The 18,477-nt window shown below is 39.1% G+C and overlaps 1 protein-coding gene across 1 annotated transcript in view; it reads right to left on the bottom strand.

Moving 5' to 3' along the window:
- LOC133564599 (ankyrin repeat domain-containing protein 13B-like) overlaps positions 1 to 18,477 on the bottom strand; it is a 128,215-nt gene that overhangs the window by 58,335 nt on the left and 51,403 nt on the right. The window lies entirely within an intron of this gene.

The raw sequence follows: 18,477 nt of genomic DNA, 5'->3' as shown, positions 1-18,477 counted from the left end.
CATCACAGATGCTGGCTTTTGAACTTTGCGTCAATAACAGTCCAGATGGTTTGCTTCCCCTTTGGTTCGGATGACACCATGTCGAATATTTCCAAAAACTATTTGAAATGTAGACTCGTCAGACCACAGAACACTTTTCCACTTTGCATCAGTCCGCCTTGGATGATCTCGGGCCCTAAAGAAGCTGGCGGCGTTTCTGGATGTTGTTGATAAATGGCTTTCGCTTTGCATAGTAGAGCTTTAACTTGCACTTACAGATGTAGAGACTAACTGTATTTAGTGACAGTGGTTTTCTGAAGTGTCCCTGAGACCATTTAATGATATCTTTTAGAGATTGATGTCCGTTTTTGATACAGTGTCGTCCGAGGGATCAAAGGTCACGGTCATTCAATGTTGGTTTCCGGCCATGCCGCTTACGTGGAGTAATTTCTCCAGTTTCTCTGAACCTTTTGATGATATTATGGACCGTACGTAGATGTTGAAATCCCTAAATTTCTTGCAATTGCACTTTGAGAAATGTTGTTCTTAAACTGTTTGACTATCTGCTCACGCAGTTGTGGACAAAGGGGTGTACCTCGCCTCATCCTTTCTTGTGAAAGACTGATCATTTTTGGGGAAGCTGTTTTTATACCCAATCATGGCACTCACCGGTTCCCAATTAGCCTGCACATGTGGGATGTTCCAATTAAGTGTTTGATGAGCATTCCTCAACTTTTTCAGTATTTATTGCCACCTTTCCCAACTTCTTTGTCACGTGTTGCTGGCATCAAATTATAAAGCTAATGATTATTTGCAAAAAAATAAAAAATGTTTATCAGTTTGAACATCAAATATGTTGTCTTTGTAGCATATTCTACTGAATATGGGTTGAATATGATTTGCAAATCATTGTATTCCGTTTATATTTACATCTAACACAATTTCCCAACTCATACGGAAACAGGGTTTGTAGTAAAAAAACAACTCAACACATCTAAAGGTCATGTTTTTAAGATGATATTTTGTATAGTTTTAAAGCTATTGAAAATTAAAAAATGTAAATATTTCTCAAAAATCAATAAAGTATTTTGTATATATTATATTGTAATGTATTGTAGTATGTTCAATTACACACCATCTATAAGTCAGGGTTTTTTAAGACGGTATATTGTATAGTCTTAAAGCTCATGAAAATTTGGAATATTTCTCAAAAATCACAAAAATCTTTTTTCCAAAAAATAAGAATTGTAGTAGAAACAACTAGGCATTATCTATAAGTCATGTGTGTTTGATATCATATATTGTATAATCTTAAAGAGGAACTGCACTTTTTGGGGGAATTTTGCCTAGCGTTCACAATCCTTATGAGAAAAAAGAACACAAAAGTACTTTTTTTTTTGCAATCTAACATTTAATGAATGTTACCATGAATTACCATGAATTGATTAACGTGGGACCCAACTTAAACAAGTTGAACAACTTATTTGGGTGTTACCATTTCGTGGTCAATATGTACTGTACTGTGCAATCTACTAATAAAAGTCTCAATCAATCAATCAAAGTAAAAATCGGCTCGTTCCAGGTAGTTAGCAATGCAGCTAATGGGAGCAATCAATTCTACCTCTAAATCACTTTAAAATGCATTCAAAACCTGTCTCTAATACTTAATTTACGTTACGTAACCTGTATCAAAACTAAACTGTAGCGACATTGTTATTATAAGAGCGAACTCTGAATAACAATTTTTTTATTGTTGTAACACATCAGGCGTGCTTCAGTATTGGTCTTAAAATCTAACCACAGCAAGAGATAAGCTAGCGTTTGAGTGTGTAATGCACAACACAATGTGATAAGACACCAATCTGTACTGACTGAAAAACGTGAACAATTACACTATCTGTAAAGTAATAGCCCACAATTCATGTTTTGTTTGTAGACAGCTTGCCAGACTGTATGCTGTCTGTCATGATACATACATGACATGCTGCATGTTTTAAGTAATTAACTTGTATTTCTCTTATAATTTACCATTGTAATTGAAATTTTAACTACCAAGTTCAATAAAACAAACAAATAAAAAAATATATATATAGACTCTCTGTAAGAAAAATTTTGCACTTGAATAAAAATCAAAACCAAAGTCAATAAAATAGGTTCTGTCACTGTTAAGGAGGGGATGGTGCACCAAATATGCACAACCAAATGGCAAGAAAATGCCATGTTGACCAAAATGATCACAGTTATCATTATCAACATGGTATTCAATTTTATTAACCACGTTGTATTTTTCTTTAATAACTAAAATGCATGGAAACGATATACTTTATTAGCAGAGGAAACATCAAATATTGTTCTGGCATCAAAAAAGCCATATTATTTATTGTTTAAATATGTATATCTTTTATTTTAAATTGTAAAGGGCGATCAGTTGTTTCACTTCCGATTTGTGACATCATGTGAGTTCACTTCCTGTTCAACAGAGTTTGTGTCCATCTGTTTCCAACTTGACACTGTCGAGTTTATCGATCACTTTGCGCAAAAACAGCATATTGTTTATGTTTAATTCACTTGTTAAAACAATAATGTGTTTGTAAATAATTTATAAACGACCGCATTTTCGCCGACTTAACTTTTGCCTGTCACACTAGACTAGGGGTGCCCATTACGTCGATCGCGAGCTACCAGTCGACCGCGGGGGGTGTGTCAGTCGATCTCCAGCCAGGCTTTTAAAAAAAATAGACCTAAAAATTAGTGATCATCAATCTTCACCAAGACGTCACTTAAATGACATTCACGGTACCGGAGGGTCTTGTGAGATGACGCTGGCTGCTGCAAGATCATTATTATTAAAAATGACCGAGAGGAAGGCGAGAAACACTTTTTATTTCAACAGACTCTCGCGCCGTACCTTCCGTCAAAACTCTAAAGGCCGACTGCAGATTTCCTATCTTCACAATAAAAGCCCTGCTTCATGCTGCCTGCGCTAACTAAATACAGAGTCTCGGAAAACTGGCGTGCACAAGCGATCCCTCAGAAAGCTGGCGTGCACAAGTGATGTGAACTGGCAGCAGCCAGCGTCATCTCACAAGACCCTCGGGTGCCGTGAATGTCAATCAAGCAAGATACGGAATTTGCCGCCAATGTTTTTCTTGTAAAGTGTATGGAAGCTGGATGAATTAGATGCCAAAAACCAACCACTTTCATGTGGTATTGTACAGAAAGGACAACTTTTTTTCTCCTCCATTTGAAAATGTGGGCGTTATCATCATTACTGTCTGATTCCAATCAATGCAAGTCATCAGAATCAGGTAATACACCAATTTATATTCTTGTCTTTGTGAAAGAAAGACATCTATATGTGTTACACATGATTGTATTATCATTAAACACATTTAACTTGTTTACAAAAATGTCTCTTTCATAAATAAATAAATATAAATGATACATATAAATGAGGTAAATCCCCTTGTGTTGGTCAATTGAAAAGTAGCTCACCTGCAGAAAAAGTGTGGGCACCCCTGCACTAGACATACTAATAAACTTTGTTCACTGATGTGGTACGGCTTGGTGGCATGGTAATCCTTTACCCAAGATGCAGACAGACCTCTGGAATCAGAGTTCAGGTAAGAAGGATGATTTATTTTCATAGATCAATCAAGGATGAAAAAATACAGGAAAATTGTGCCGATAGCACGGGAAGCTATAGCAAAACTTGGCACAGATACAAGAAGCACAGGTATAACAAAAAGTAACTGTTATATGGAGCAAACAAAACAGCACGCCCGAGTGTGGCGAAAAGCAGGAATAAATAGCTCTCTGATTAGTGCCCGGGAGCAGGTGAGCGTCCCGAACATTATTTAGAGGAAGTTGAAAATAATCAGCACCCATGGCATCCAACAAAACACAAACCCAGGGGTGCTGAAACAGAAATAAGGGGGTCTTAAACTAAAACAAAACATGATCCGGGCTGCGGATCATCACATGATGTATAATAAAACTCCTGATAAGAAGTTGCTATTTGTTATATATTTGTTACATTGGACAATGAACATTAATGAACATATAAACTGTAAATGTGCCAGATTGTAGCCGAAGGCTAATTTCCATCTGCAGTCACTGGCAAGTTAATGGTAAATACAATAAGGTCCATAAAAAGTAAGGTTAGACAACACCAACATCAGACATTAACATTACAATAAAATACACAGACCAAGATAAAGTAATAAAAATACAATTAAGTGGAGACCCATATAAAACAGGAGGCTGCTGCATGACCACAGCTCAGAACAGATCATAAAGTAACCATAGTAGTGAAAGTGCTGAATAAATGCTTATTTGCAAGTGTGTTAAATTGTTGCATGTAATAATGGGCCAAAAGAAGAAAATACATATCTCCCTTTGCCTTGTTAGTTAAAGTGCTGGTCTTATTGCACATACCCCTTTTGCACAAGGAATTACCATTGTGTTTACGCATGGAAAATTGCACCCGAAAAAGCATAAATACACCAAAGATCCCACAAAATATGAATGCATAACTTTTTGAATATAAATAGAAATCCGTAAACAAACTACGGTGAGTATATTGAGTATAGTGTATATATACATGTATACACAGTAATTAAGTGTTAAGGACAACTCCATTAACCAATCAGACCGCTTAAGTCCTCCTGAATATTAATTTGTCATCTTCACCGAGACAATTTTGGAAATTGTATGATTGGAAATGTGTTGAAGAATGTCAGAGGAAGGCAATTTTCTGTTCCCAGTGTACTAAGCAAAGGTCTGCGGTTGGAATTGTTTGATTGGAAAGTGCCCTGACCTCATCAAAAACCTTAAGAAAGAAGGGATTGCTTGTCAAAATCAGGGACCTCTGACACCACAAATCTTCTTGTGGATGAATGAACAGTCAAACAAACACATTATAGAGGCATGGAAGCGGTTGTCGCTGCAATAGGAAGAGAAATGGATACAGTATGTTTTTCCAATCATGCTTTTTTGTCCAGCCATACATTGGTTTGTTGGGCACAGACAGTGAAACCAGCCTGGTTCAGACCCTGCTTTTTTAGTACCACCCGGGAATCGAACCTGGGTCGCCAGCATGAGAGGCGAGCATGCAATCCACCGGCCTAAAAGCCCAAATTATCAACCCGAGAACCAGCATTGCAAGAATGGGTGAGGTTTACCAATGTACACATGGCCCAGCCTCACTGGCTGGCCTCCGTTATACCAGGACACAATGATTGGTGTGAGGAACACGCATGGCTGCAGTTGTGTGACCCCAAGTATGCAAGAATCAAGGAGAGAGGAGAGCAAGTAAGATGATTTTAATGTGATCATCAAATACCAAAATAAACATAAAGCAGTCGTGCGTGGAGATGTTCCCAACATAGTTCTAACTTCGAGCACTGAGGAGTGCTCGAGTGAAACATAAATAGGAATATGTTGATTAACAGCAGGTGTGAACCGCTGCCAATCAACGGAAAGAGCGAAACAACAGTGCTCCGTGAATTAAAACAGGAAATACAACAAAATAAGAGCACTGAATAGGAAGTAAATACAAAAACACGAAAAACTAACAGAAATGAAGTGACAGATTGTCACAATTGGACAGACTACAATTTTAGGGAACCCTATCAAACAATTGTATTTTAATTTTCCTGAGGGAACTCGCCTGAAGGAATCAATAAAATACTATCTATCTACATAGGAGCTTATGATGAATCCAGCAGGCGGTGGGAGAGCCAAGATGTTGGTTCACACTCACAGTACACTACACACTGTATATTTATACAGGCAACAAAACAGGTTACTGATGGGCAAAAATAATGGAACTTGAGTAAAATGATCTACAGCAGGGGTATCAAAAGTACGGCCCGAGAACGTGAGAACGTATACTCGAATATTACGATATAGTCATTTTCTATATCGCACAGAGACAAACTGGCGATATATATCTATATATCCCGTATATCGATATATCGCCCAGCCCTACTACATATCCATCCATCCATCCATTTTCTACTGCTTACTCCCTTTGGGGTCGCTGGGGGCGCTGATGCCTTTCTCGGCTACGCTGGTGCCTTTCTCAGCTACAATCGGGCGGAAGGCAGGATACACCCTTGACAAGTCGCCACCTCATCGCAGGGCCCCTACTACATATGTTAAAAAAAATAAACCATATGATATTAATGCACAATTCGAGGAAAATTATCAAAATACATAAATAATATCCTGTAATTTAATTTTTATATTATTTTTTTATCTTGATAGATTGAAAATTAACACCAATGAGTAGACTGGTGTTAAGAAAGTATAAATAGTGACAAATAAAGGTAAAATACAGTTAACCGCAACATGTAAGTGTAAAAAAAACAACAACAACAACATTATGATTTGTACATTTTCATAATGTGCTTGTTGCATTTTTAAACAAAAAAAATTATCTGAAGTTGTCTTTATTTTTAAGTTATCGTGCCGTAATTTTACCTGTCCTGCCCACTTGGGAGTAGATTTTTCTCCATGTGGCCCCCAGATCTAAAATGAGTTTGATACACCTGATCTACAGTATAGGCATTGACCATGGACCTCAATGTATTTATGTAGCCCACATGTAGCTTTATCCAGAAGTGTATGCTTTTATGTTGCAACTACTAGGGTTACATAAAGGGGCTTGATCTCTTAAAGGTTTGTTAAAAGGTGTTTAAAAACACTTGCAAATTTGACAGCACATCCAAAGCTTATCTACTAAGCTTGTGCGTAAGTAATTGCGTTTCTTAAATGAGTAAAATAGCGCGCAAAATCAATTCAGCGTGTCTGTCCTAATGTATATGTAGAAAATATGCGGATTATCATAACACTCACAATAGTAGTAGGAAGAGATGCAAATATAATCATTTAACATTCTCAATGTGATTTATCAGGTTTGAAACTGTTTTGAGACCGCTTTTCTGCATCTATTTTTACCACGTCTTGAATATTTGTGCAAACTGGCAAACATGTTACCCTCTGCCGGTCTTGAACCCCGAGATGCTGAGACGGCAGGCATAGCACAGGTAACATTGTTAATTTCAAAAACGCAAAGGAATAGTGTAGCAGGTAAGGACACAGGAAACATTAATACAGGCACAAGCAAAATTAAAGCTGCAAGCAGCGTTGGTCGCTGGCCACCCGACCCAAGCCCTGGTCTATGTCAGTCCTACATAGAGGTGTTTGTTTCATGTCTCTACGGCATTCCTAACGTAAGTTACAAGCAGTCTGTTTTTTTTTTTTTTCCTAGGGGGCGCTAGCGCGCAATTTTAGTTTTTTGGGTTTGGTTGCTTAATACGTTGAGAAGGTTTGCCATACAGACGTGTGTGTCAAATTTGGTGAGTTTTGAAGAATGTTAAGACTTACAAAACTTTTATTTTGAAGGGGTAATTTTTAATTTCCTGTAGAATTTTGCTGCAGGATGTCAATTATTAAAATGTAGGTCTAAGTGAGACCTACATAGTAGTTTTTGTTTCATGTCTTTCCGGCATTCCTAACGGAAGTTACAAGCAGTTTTGTCTGTGTTTTCTTCCTAGGAGCAGTATTTTCTGTGTTTTATTCCAAAATTGCGCTAGAGTTAGAGCGCAATTTTTGCGCTAGAGCGCAATTTTGAGTTTTGGGGTTTGTTTTTTTCATTAGATGGCAATTTTTGCCAGTCCTGATGTGTCTGGCAAGTTTGGTGAGTTTTGAAGCATTTTAAGGGGCTCAAATTACAGCTCAAAGAGGCAAAAATTGAATTATTTGCAAAAATTTTGCTTTGAATGGGTTTTTGCAAAATTTTTGCAGATTTTTGCCCTAGAAAATTAAATTATGAAATCTAGGTCTAAGTCAGCCCTACATAGAGGTTTTTGTTTCATGTCTCTACGACATTCCTAACGAAAGTTACAAGCAGTCTGTTTGTTTTTTTTTCCGAGGGGGCGCTAGCGCGCAATTTTGATTTTTGGGGTTTGGTTGCCTAATAAGTTGGGAAGGCATGCCAGACCAATGTGTGTGTCAAATTTGGTTAGTTTTGGAGCATGTTAAGGGGGTCAAATTACAGCGCGTAGGTGCGGGATAAAGAAAGAAAGAATAATATTAATAAAACATTACAGTTTCAATAGGGTCCTTTGGCCCATTGCAAAAGGACTCCTTTGGAGTCCTTTTGCAATGGGCCAAAGGACCCTAACAATGATACAGCACTTTCTGCAGGACAGGCTGGCATATAAAGAAGCCTGATTGGCAACCCAGAACAGGTGTGCCCAGATGGCCAAATAGAAACAGTTGAAGGAGACAACGCACAATCAGGCCAGAAGAGTGGTGGAGGACGTGAAACTAAAATAAGAGCGCTGGAAAGGAAATAGATACAAAAATAAGAGAATATACAAAATAAAGTCAGGCCTGACAAAACAAATGGAGAGAGCAATGGCCCGTCTTAGAGTTGGCCTGTTGTGGCACATGCACTCCAGGTGCCACCCCCACTTAGAGGTGGAACGATTTAAAGCATAAGAACGTAGTAGGACAGCAACCGGTATGCAGATATCCTGCGGGTAGCAGCAGTGTGCTAAATCTGGTGATGGGACGTCACCTGATGTGTCGAGCCTTCGAGGCGTGGGTCGAATGAAGGGGGCTTGCCCGCAAAGCGTGTATCGAGGCTTACCTCATGTAGGGGGAGGAGGCAGAAATGATGACGTGAGAAGCCTCGCTGCCCGGCGGTACCACGTGGCAACTTCGGGAGGCGGTTCAGATTTTGCGACGGGATTCAACATATAAACGGCAGAAACTCCACTGAAAATGTGAGCTTTACAAAGTTGTGGTCTGTTTGGAATCTTGATAGAGAGTATACTTTTGTTTTGTTATGCCAATAAAATAAGAGAATAAGAGCACATTGAAATAAATTTGACAGCAAACTTTATTCAAGCTGTTTACTGCTTTGTGAGCAGTATGCATTACACAAAATTTAAAACATGAAAATTGATATATGCAAAATTTGATTTTTTCATCATGGCATTTCTGTGGTCGTGTAATGGTCCATGGCTACGCACTTGTCTTCTGTGCCACATGACGTGGGTTTGATTCTCTGCAGTGTCATTATTATTTAATGTCAGCAATTCTCTAAAGATTCCCTCCTTACTTGGTGATGGTGATCTACTATAATAGCTCCAGCTTCCCCTGGGGTAGGCTGATGGTTTTATGGGTACCACCCCTGTAAAAAAAAGGTGCTCCCATGTCTCACCCCTGAAAAAAAAAATCTGGACACACCACTGAGCAAAAGAGATTCTTCCATGTTTGTGTCAAAATTCCACATGCTTCTTTCAGACATACATACTATTATAAGGGCTGATTTGGAAACAGCAGACAATCTGCATTTTCTTGTGTCTAGATCAGGGGTCTGCAACCCAAAATGTTGAAAGAGAGGACTAAAAAGAAAAAAAAGAAAAAAATCCGTATGGAGCAGCAAAAAAATGTAAGCCTTCCATAAGTGATATAATGAAGTCAACACATGATATAAGTATCTATATTAGCTATATTAGCCTACTATCAAAATGACTATGTGTCGCAGGCTGACATAAATCTTCGTTGACATAACAGTTGATATGTAATATTTATTCTAGCCATTTTTACAACATTGGAAAACATTAGTAAAACAGAGGCTTCTCAAAGGGTGAGATGACTCCTCTAAATTACTGGCTTAGAATGGCCGAAGTTAAAGATTTGTGTGTCCAAGTTAAAGGAAATGGTGGGCTGTCTCCTTCGAATGGATTTATAACAATCTATGCAAGCTGGGTTACGTTTGCTGTGGTTTATAACAAACTACTATCAGAAACGCAGGCAATATGACATACAGATGATATGTCATGAGAAATGCAGATATCAATTAATTACACAGAAGAGTAAGGACATAAGTAAAGGAAATTAAATGAGCTCAAATATACCAACAAGTGAGGCATAATGATGCAATACGTACATAAAGCTAGCCTAAATAGCAAGTCAGCATTGATTAGCTTGCAGTCATGCACTGACCAAATAGGCTTGATAAGCACTACACACAAGTCAGTAACATCAACAAAACTCACTTTTGTGCATTATCACACAGCATAAAACATTTGGTGGACCAAATGAGATGAACAATGAGTGGCATAAAATATGTTTTTCTCTGGCAAAACACCACAAGAGAAATGACTGTCCCCATTATGACAGCTGTGTAGTACACAAAAAAAGTCTAATTGTATCACTTTTGCGCTTATTATTAAAAGAGTCAACATGCCCACTAATAATACAGGCAAACTTTATAGTTTTCATATGCTATTTAGCATATGTTATTTGGGATTTTAGTCGATCCATCCATCCATCCATTTTCTACCGCTTGTCCCTTTTGGGGTCGCCGGGGGTGCTGGAGCCTATCTCAGCTGCACTTGGGCGGAAGGCGGCTTACACCCTGGACAAGTCATCGCAGGGGATCAAGTGTCTTAAATAGTACTTCACCAACTGAGGTTGAAGACATTTCAACTGCTTAACCAAACAAAAGCAACTAATAAAACAAGGTCCATTTTACGTCCACAAGCAGAACTTTAAGGAGCATCATTTTTCATAATTGTTGGCACAATATTGTCTGAGGACTAAAATCATTAAATAGGTTGAAAATATATTTCCACCCATAAACCAAGACAGGCTAAACTGCCTTGTATTTACGTTCTCATCTGAAAAAGAGTCTCTTAGGTACACTATGCGGACCAGGATTGTGTGAACTAACACAGGAGCAGCTTCCGACTATACGTTATATAGTAAAGTATGTAATTTTAATCTAATCTAGCCTACGTTCAATGGTTTCTGTGAAAGTTTTAAATCAACCATTGCATATGAAACAACTCCATCCATCCATTTTCTACCCTTTTGGGGTCGCGTGGGGCACTGGCACCTATCTCAGCTACAATCGGCGGAAGGCGGGGTACACTCTGGACAAGTCGCCACCTCATTGCAGGGCCAACACAGATCGACAGACAACATTCACACTCACATTCACACACTAGGGCCAATTTAGTGTTGCCAATCAACCTATCCCCAGGTGCATTTCTTTGGAAGTGGGAGGAAGCCGGAGTACCCGGAGGGAACCCACGCATTCACGGGGAGAACATGCAAACTCCACACAGAAAGATTGAACCCAGGACTACTCAGGACCTTCGTATTGTGAGACAGACGCACTAATCCCTCTGCCACCGTGAAGCCCATGAATGAAACAACTCATTATTCCCTATTGCAATCTGGCAAGCGGATGACCATCAAACCTGCTTGACCCAGCAGAACATCTGGAACATGACATAATGGATATTCCCCAAATACTGTGAAGATGCCTGCAGGTACTTCCTCCCAAGTCACTAGAAAATCGCATTAGGTGCGCGACATCCTCTTTTAAAACCCAAGTGAGAGCATTGCTGTTTAGCTGTTCAGTTCCTGCTGACTGAATAATCAATACCTGCAACAGGGCAGAGCGCTATGATTTTTTTTACTGCATATTCTTAATATTATAGTTGTAGAGGATTTGTGGGTTTAATTTAGCAATGTGTTCTTAACTTTCAGAAGTCCACAACCTCATATCCATCAACTTTTTCAACAGATGCTTCGTTTTAGCTTCTCTCGAAAGTGCAGATTTCACATTGCATACAAGTCTTTAAATGGTCGAGTAAAAGCAGACTCAAAAAATCAATAATATTCACCATGATTTTGTAACTGTCAGCACTTTTAGAGCTCATTTGTAAGCGCTTTTGATGCAAGACAAAGAGAAACGGTCGTCGTTGTTCAATCAACGCCTTAGAGGAAGTCAATATTGCCATCAATGGCCAACAGCACACATCATGGCCTACACATGCCTAACTTCTCCCTTTGTATGTGTCATGATATTATTTTCAAATTCAACTTTCTTGAAATTAACAAACATTTTATTTTGGAATGAGACATATAGTTTGTTGTTTATACAGTATATGTTAACTGCCTTAGGCCTTGCCTGGCTTTGAAACTAAATATATTTTGTTGTCAAACAATTCAAATAGTTCATCAGGATTAATCGCATTGTCCAAAGTTAACTCATATTTAATTGTGATTTATCACAAACATATATATTTTTAATCTTTAATAAGTGTACCTTTTTACTGTGACCCAATATTAAGGGTTAGAAATGTTACAAAACTCACAAGTCGATTTGATTTCTGGGGTGACAATACGAGTCAGAGTCAACACAATTCTCGATTCAGACCGATTTTTGCAATATATTAATTGTTATAAAAATTGTAATAAAACATTTTCAAAACAGGTTAAAAAAGCTTGACTTGGCTGCTAAAGGATGAAGTACAAGTGGAGGGAGTAAGCGCGTAGAGGGCGTAAAAAACATATTTTTAAAAAATGTCTACAAAATTATGAATACCTTTAGAATTGAAGTACCCGGTAAATAAGAATCGTGATTCAGATATGAATCGATTATTTGGAGCACACCTGTCCAACATACTGGATAATTTCTTTGATTCATGCGATTTGTTTACTTAATGCTTTGGTTTTTTTCACAGCTCACCACCAAATTGACACACACAAACACGGGCACACCTAGGGCCTAATCCAGTCCTTTAGTGCTCTCTCTTGTTCCCATTTATGGATGTAATGATATAAAAATGTCATATCAAGGTCATCGTGACCAAAAGTATAATTTTATGGGGGTATTGTTGAATGTACTAAAATAGTACAGCACACACTGAAATCTATTTGACCAAGTTATTTTTTTTTAAATAACTAAAATAAATAGCCGCACTGTTAGAAAACCCACTATTTTGCATGTTTTGTGTTTATTATGCCTCACCGTAGTGCTTTGGTTTTAGTATTGTATCTGTTTTAATGGCAAAGCTTCTATTGTTTTAAATATTGCTTTATCTTGGTAATATGTGTTTAAATGAAAAGTGCATAACAAATACAATATTATTGATATTTATTATTTCTGGTGGGCATTGCGGCGTCCTACTCTGTACAGTTGTCCTTGAATGCACAGTAAAAACACCTCAGTCTCATATTCCTCTGAATATAGAACAATCACTTTGTACTGAGAGATCACAGCTTGTAGGTTCAATGTGCAAAATTTTATATCTTACTTGCTCAGACAACATTGTGTTTATATAAGTTTTGATTGGGGTATGAAGTTTATTGTTTTCATGTTAGCATTTAAGCTAGCGAGCTAGCCCCAGTCGGTCTGTAAATTTATCAAAGACGAGTTATCAACAGGCCTGGAAGTTTGTCATTTTAGGGGCAAGGCCGCTTGACTTTTGGTGTCTTCAGCCTTTTGAGGGCACAAGGTGCGAAATGTCGGGGCAGGAAAGCCATCAAAACAAAACAACAGTTATGATTAATGTAGCTTGAAGGTTAAGGATGATTACATTTTTAATATGCATAGGACATGTCAGTTTTCATTCACATTAAACTAGCGTGGTTGAGCGGGTTAGAGAAAACTGCAAAACCCGCGCACATTGTTGTGTTGCTTCGCTAAACATGAACAGTGTGTTACATATTACATGTTGAGAGCTTATTGTCTTCTTATGCTTTCACAAACATATCAAACTTTCTTACCTTAGCTTAGCTCAATCGACTTCATTTAGTGCACTGGGCTTTGAGGAGCTGGAGACGTTAGCACATCTCGATTACAGACTTTAACTCCTGTTTGGCCGGGTGATGCTTTGTGTTGTAAAGCACTGTGATGTTTGTGTGACTCTGCCGGTTTATACGAGGCAGAATTAAACCCACCACTGGTCAAAGAAGCCGTAAAAACATTAAAATATATCTTTCTCACTGGCACTCATTAAAAGCAGACACTCTTGTTTCCCTCTCCCTTTATCTCTCCCGCTTGCTTTTTTGTTTTATCTTTTCTTAACTTTCTTGGTGCCTCAACGAAATGGATCAACTTTCCTCTCAACGAAATTGACAAGATCTCGGGTTAAGGGGAACCTGTCTGTCCTGATGTAACGGTTGTTGCTGGACACACGACAGACTCTTGGAAATAGAGTGGCGTGTGCCTGGCGACCATTTCAGTTGAGGATAACAATTCGGAACCATGATAACAGGAAATATGGTGATGGGGTAAGCGTTGCTCTGGGTATTGACAAATTGGAAGATGCTTGCAACCGTTCAAAGTACCCTAAAGCTGCCACAAATGATTGAAGGATGCAAGCAGAACTGATGGTGAAGTACGATGAATTTTGAATTTGAGAACTAGAAATAGACAATTATGAGTGAAATGCTTAAATTTATTTTCGCTCGCTCAAACACAAACATTCTAATATGGATTGTTTTCCCTTGCTGCAAGCGACATGGCAAGGTCGTTACTTCAAGACTCTCCCAGAGAATAGTGCAGTGAAGACGCAACAAACTTCCCTGTCTGTCATTGACACACATCTGTTGTTGTTGACTTTTGTTGGATTGACTGGGTGTGCTGTCGCGTTTGCGAGGGCACCAAGGTCGCGGAACAGAAACACGCCGCAGGCTTACACAAACATATGCATCCACGAGAAATACATGCAAACAAATACATACCCCACCCTTCATCCCACACTTTCAACGCTTCACCCCACGTGGTATGATAGAACACAAAGCAGCGCCCGTAGTGGTTGGCAGCTTCGGGCCGGATGCCCACCCCTCACTCCTTGTTGCAAATTTGGAGTTGTAGGTGGTAATATGGGGCAGCACGGCGAACAAGGGGTTAGTGCATGTGCCTCACAATACAAAGGTGCTGATTTTGTGTGGCGTTTGCATGTTTTCCCTGTGACTGCATGGGTTCCCTCTGGGTACTCCGGCTTCCTCCCACCTCCAAAAACATGCACCTGGGGATAGGTTGATTGGCAACACTAAATTGGCCCTAATGTTTGAATGTGAGTGTGAATGTTGTCTGTCTATCTGTGTTGGCCTGGCGACTTATCCAGGGTGTACTCCGCATTCCGCCCGAATGCAGCTGAGATAGGCTCTAGCACCCTTTGCGATCCCAAAAGGGACAAGCGGTAGGAAATGGATGGATGGATGTTGAAAATGTATATGTGCTTTCCTATAGAGTTTTTTTTCTCACTTCAGACTGGGCCCCCAGTCCCTATAGGAGCCCAGTCTGAGATCGACTTTTTTTTTTTACTCATCGTTCTACAGCGTTTAACTTTTTCCCACCTTTTACGTTGTAGTGGCACCGTGTTCTGTCCAGATGCATCCGTCATTTTTCGAGGGGCACACAGCCCAAAAGAGGGGCAACGTTCAGGCTAATCACTGACTGTTTGGTTGTGTTTAGGTTTTTCCTCTGCGTTGGTGTTTTCTTTCCCGTGAGAGCTCTTAAATTGTTTCCTTTTCATGCACGTCTCCCTGAGCGTTTGTTTTCCTCACCTGTACCTGATCGGCAGTCTGGCACACCTGGTGGCAATTGCCAATCAGGCTACTATTTATACCTGCCTCGCCCTCCAGTCAGGGCTGGACCATTGTGAGGTGTTCCCTGGTTCCTGTTTGCTGTGTCCTGTATGCTGTTTCCAGTTAGCCTGTTTCCTGGTTCCTGTTTCCTGCACTTTCTTTTTGACATTAAAATTCATGTTTCCCTGTATTAAGCCTGGCAACACTGCATCTTGGGGTTTGTCATCAACACTTCCCAACAGCAACAAGACCCATGGCCATCGTGGACGCCGTGAAATTCCTGCCCTGATTATCAATCACCGTTTTTCAGTCATTTTAATTTAAAATACAATCCTAACCATTGGGTGTTTTACTGTAGTTATCACAATTACGTTATATTGTTACATATACTTCCATTATGAATAATGTATTCTAATTATTAAAAATTATATTTTGTATTTAATTTTCCCCACTAATTCTGCCAACAAATCACACTAACTTTGCAAGCAACTTTAGAAAAAAAGTGTCTTGTAAAAACACTGTAAATCGCACGTTAAAACAAAAGTGCCAGTAAAGGGAGCTTTTGTCAACTCATTATTGGTAATTATTTCACTATATTTATCTTTATTATTTACTATAACTCATGAGACATTTAGTCTTGTGTTCTGAGAATGGGATTGTATGTGTTAGTGTGATTTTAGGGCCAAAGGTCCAAAAAAAGGGTAATAAAAAATGACACACCACCTGCATTAGGTCATTAAAAATATTTTTGCAAGATGCAAATGCTGACAATAACTAGGAGCCTCTCTAAGTACTGCTCAAATGGTTTGTTCAGCATAACGTATTGGAGCCAGTCTATTTGACCACCCTCTATTGTAGTCACTATGCACTTAAGAGGCCACCTTGGAGACTCTGCATGAGAAAACAGGCAAGTCTAAAGGGAGCCAATGTGGATAGTATGCTACTGCAAGTGATGGAAAACAGGGAAATTGGGAGGGGCACAGATCTGCAAAGTAGAGCATGCAGCAGTGGGGAGGAAGGGAGGCTGAGATGTGAACTAAAGGAGAGAACAACAGGAGAGGCTCCCTCAGGTGCTGATGTCAACTGGGGAATAGACAGAAGAACCGCTGTTGCACTGCAGGACAAGCAAAACAGACGTCAGTGTTTTTGTGTGTGCTGTTCGATATGCAAATGTGTGTATGCATGTGTGTGACACAAGTTGTCTGTTGTTTTCCCTTAAGCACGCAGAGGAGGAAGCACTTTACAACCCAAATTGTGCCTTCCATTGTTTGACAGTGCAGCTGCATAATGATGGTGAGACTCAAAAAGGAACAATTATATTTGTGATGGGAAATCACTCACACACAAATGTTGGAATCAATACATAAATTAGTGTTCAAATGACTACAAATGTAATCAGATCAATAACATGGTTGCTGCGGATGAATTCGTCATTAATTGTTCATCTTTATTAAATTAAAGTGACTAAAGACAAAAAGGAGGATATTTCTTAAACACCTTAAGCATTATAACCATGTTAAGACAAAAAAAAGTTTTTCAAAACAAACATTAACATGGACCTTTTACTCCTTCTGTGTTTCAAACGTGCTATTTTAAGCAGGAAGGGCTTCCGTGACAAGAAAGATGTCTGCAGAGTGTGCATAATACTTAGTCGACTGTTATGTCACTGGGCTTTTTTTTGTGCTTATATTTCCTATCGAAATGGCCAACCTGCTGTTTAGTGTTGTGACTTGTTTGCTTCTCCCACATCAACTGTCCATTTGTGTGTGCAGGATGGTAACACTAATAAGACAAACTGCCAAATGTTTATTTTTATTTTTTCGTTTTGTGCGGCAAATGGGTTATTGGGTTGCAATGTTTAATAAGATTGATAATGAGAATGGATTATTATGCTTTAACGCATATATTGTGACATCCCTAAAACCAGTGGCGGGCCGTGCGTTTCCCACCTTCAGTGATGTCTGACTTCAATAATTACCTCTCAAAATACCATAATTGACTTCACCACATGACCATTGCTGGAGAAATACTATACAGGACCACATGTATGCCCTACTCTGCATTGAATCGCATAAACAGTGTACAAAACGGGTTATTTTTTGGCGCATTTAAAAAACAATTAAAACGCATCAGCAATTAAAACATATCTTATGCGGTACTGTCAAAACTAAAATAGCAAAAAACATTAAAAGTGAAAAATTTTCATATTTAACTCACAATTAATAGACCTTTTCGATGCCGTATAAGCCAGTGGTACCCCTCGCCGTTGGCTTATTCGAGTGGAAGGCGAACATTTCGTCACCAGAACAGCTGAGCTAGCTAACGGGGTTGGCCGACATCGTCTCACAAGTTGTAGTTTCTCTTTAAATATCCTTCTTGAAAATGGGCTTGCAAATATATATCTGCCACCTAATCAACGTTTTGTTCTTCACTGCTATACCGGTCTGGCTACGGCGCAACACTTCCCGCTGCCCGCTAAATCGGAACTTGTGAATGGATATTCACTTTGAGTATCCAATCACAGTCTCGTTAACATCAGGCTGCTGTCAACAACTTGTGATCTGATTGGGTATCGCAACGGTCTCTCAACTCTATGTGTTCTCAAATGCATCCGCTAACTGTCCCGATAAGTATCCAATCACAGAATGCGTAAATGTCAGGTTCAACCTTAGGCCAGCTAGAATGCCTTACTGACAACTCGTGATCTGATTGGCTATCGCAACTGACTATCAACTGTATGTCCCCGGTCACTTACAGTGCACGGACGCCCGCATTGTTGATTCTGAAGGCCCCTGGCAGATTTCGTACAGCAGGGCAACATAAGATAGCTGAATTCTGATTGAATACAAACTAAAACTAAAAACAACAGCACTGGAAGGAGCATAATGTCATGAAGAGAATATGAATACTTGTACATATTTAGGAAAAGTAAATAAAAAAATAATGTTATCTTTAATTATGATCATGATTTCTGGTTATGTTAGGCCAGCAGAGAAAGAGCCTTGCTGGCCCTGACGGCACACCACAGCCTAAAACTATATATGCAAGTAATAGAAAAAGGCTTTGACTTAGATTTGTGCATTT

Source organism: Nerophis ophidion, linkage group LG13, assembly GCF_033978795.1.
Source record: "Nerophis ophidion isolate RoL-2023_Sa linkage group LG13, RoL_Noph_v1.0, whole genome shotgun sequence".
Lineage (NCBI taxonomy): Eukaryota > Metazoa > Chordata > Actinopteri > Syngnathiformes > Syngnathidae > Nerophis > Nerophis ophidion.
The sequence above is the reverse complement of the archived record's forward strand: the minus strand, read 5'-3'. Positions and strand labels throughout refer to the sequence as shown.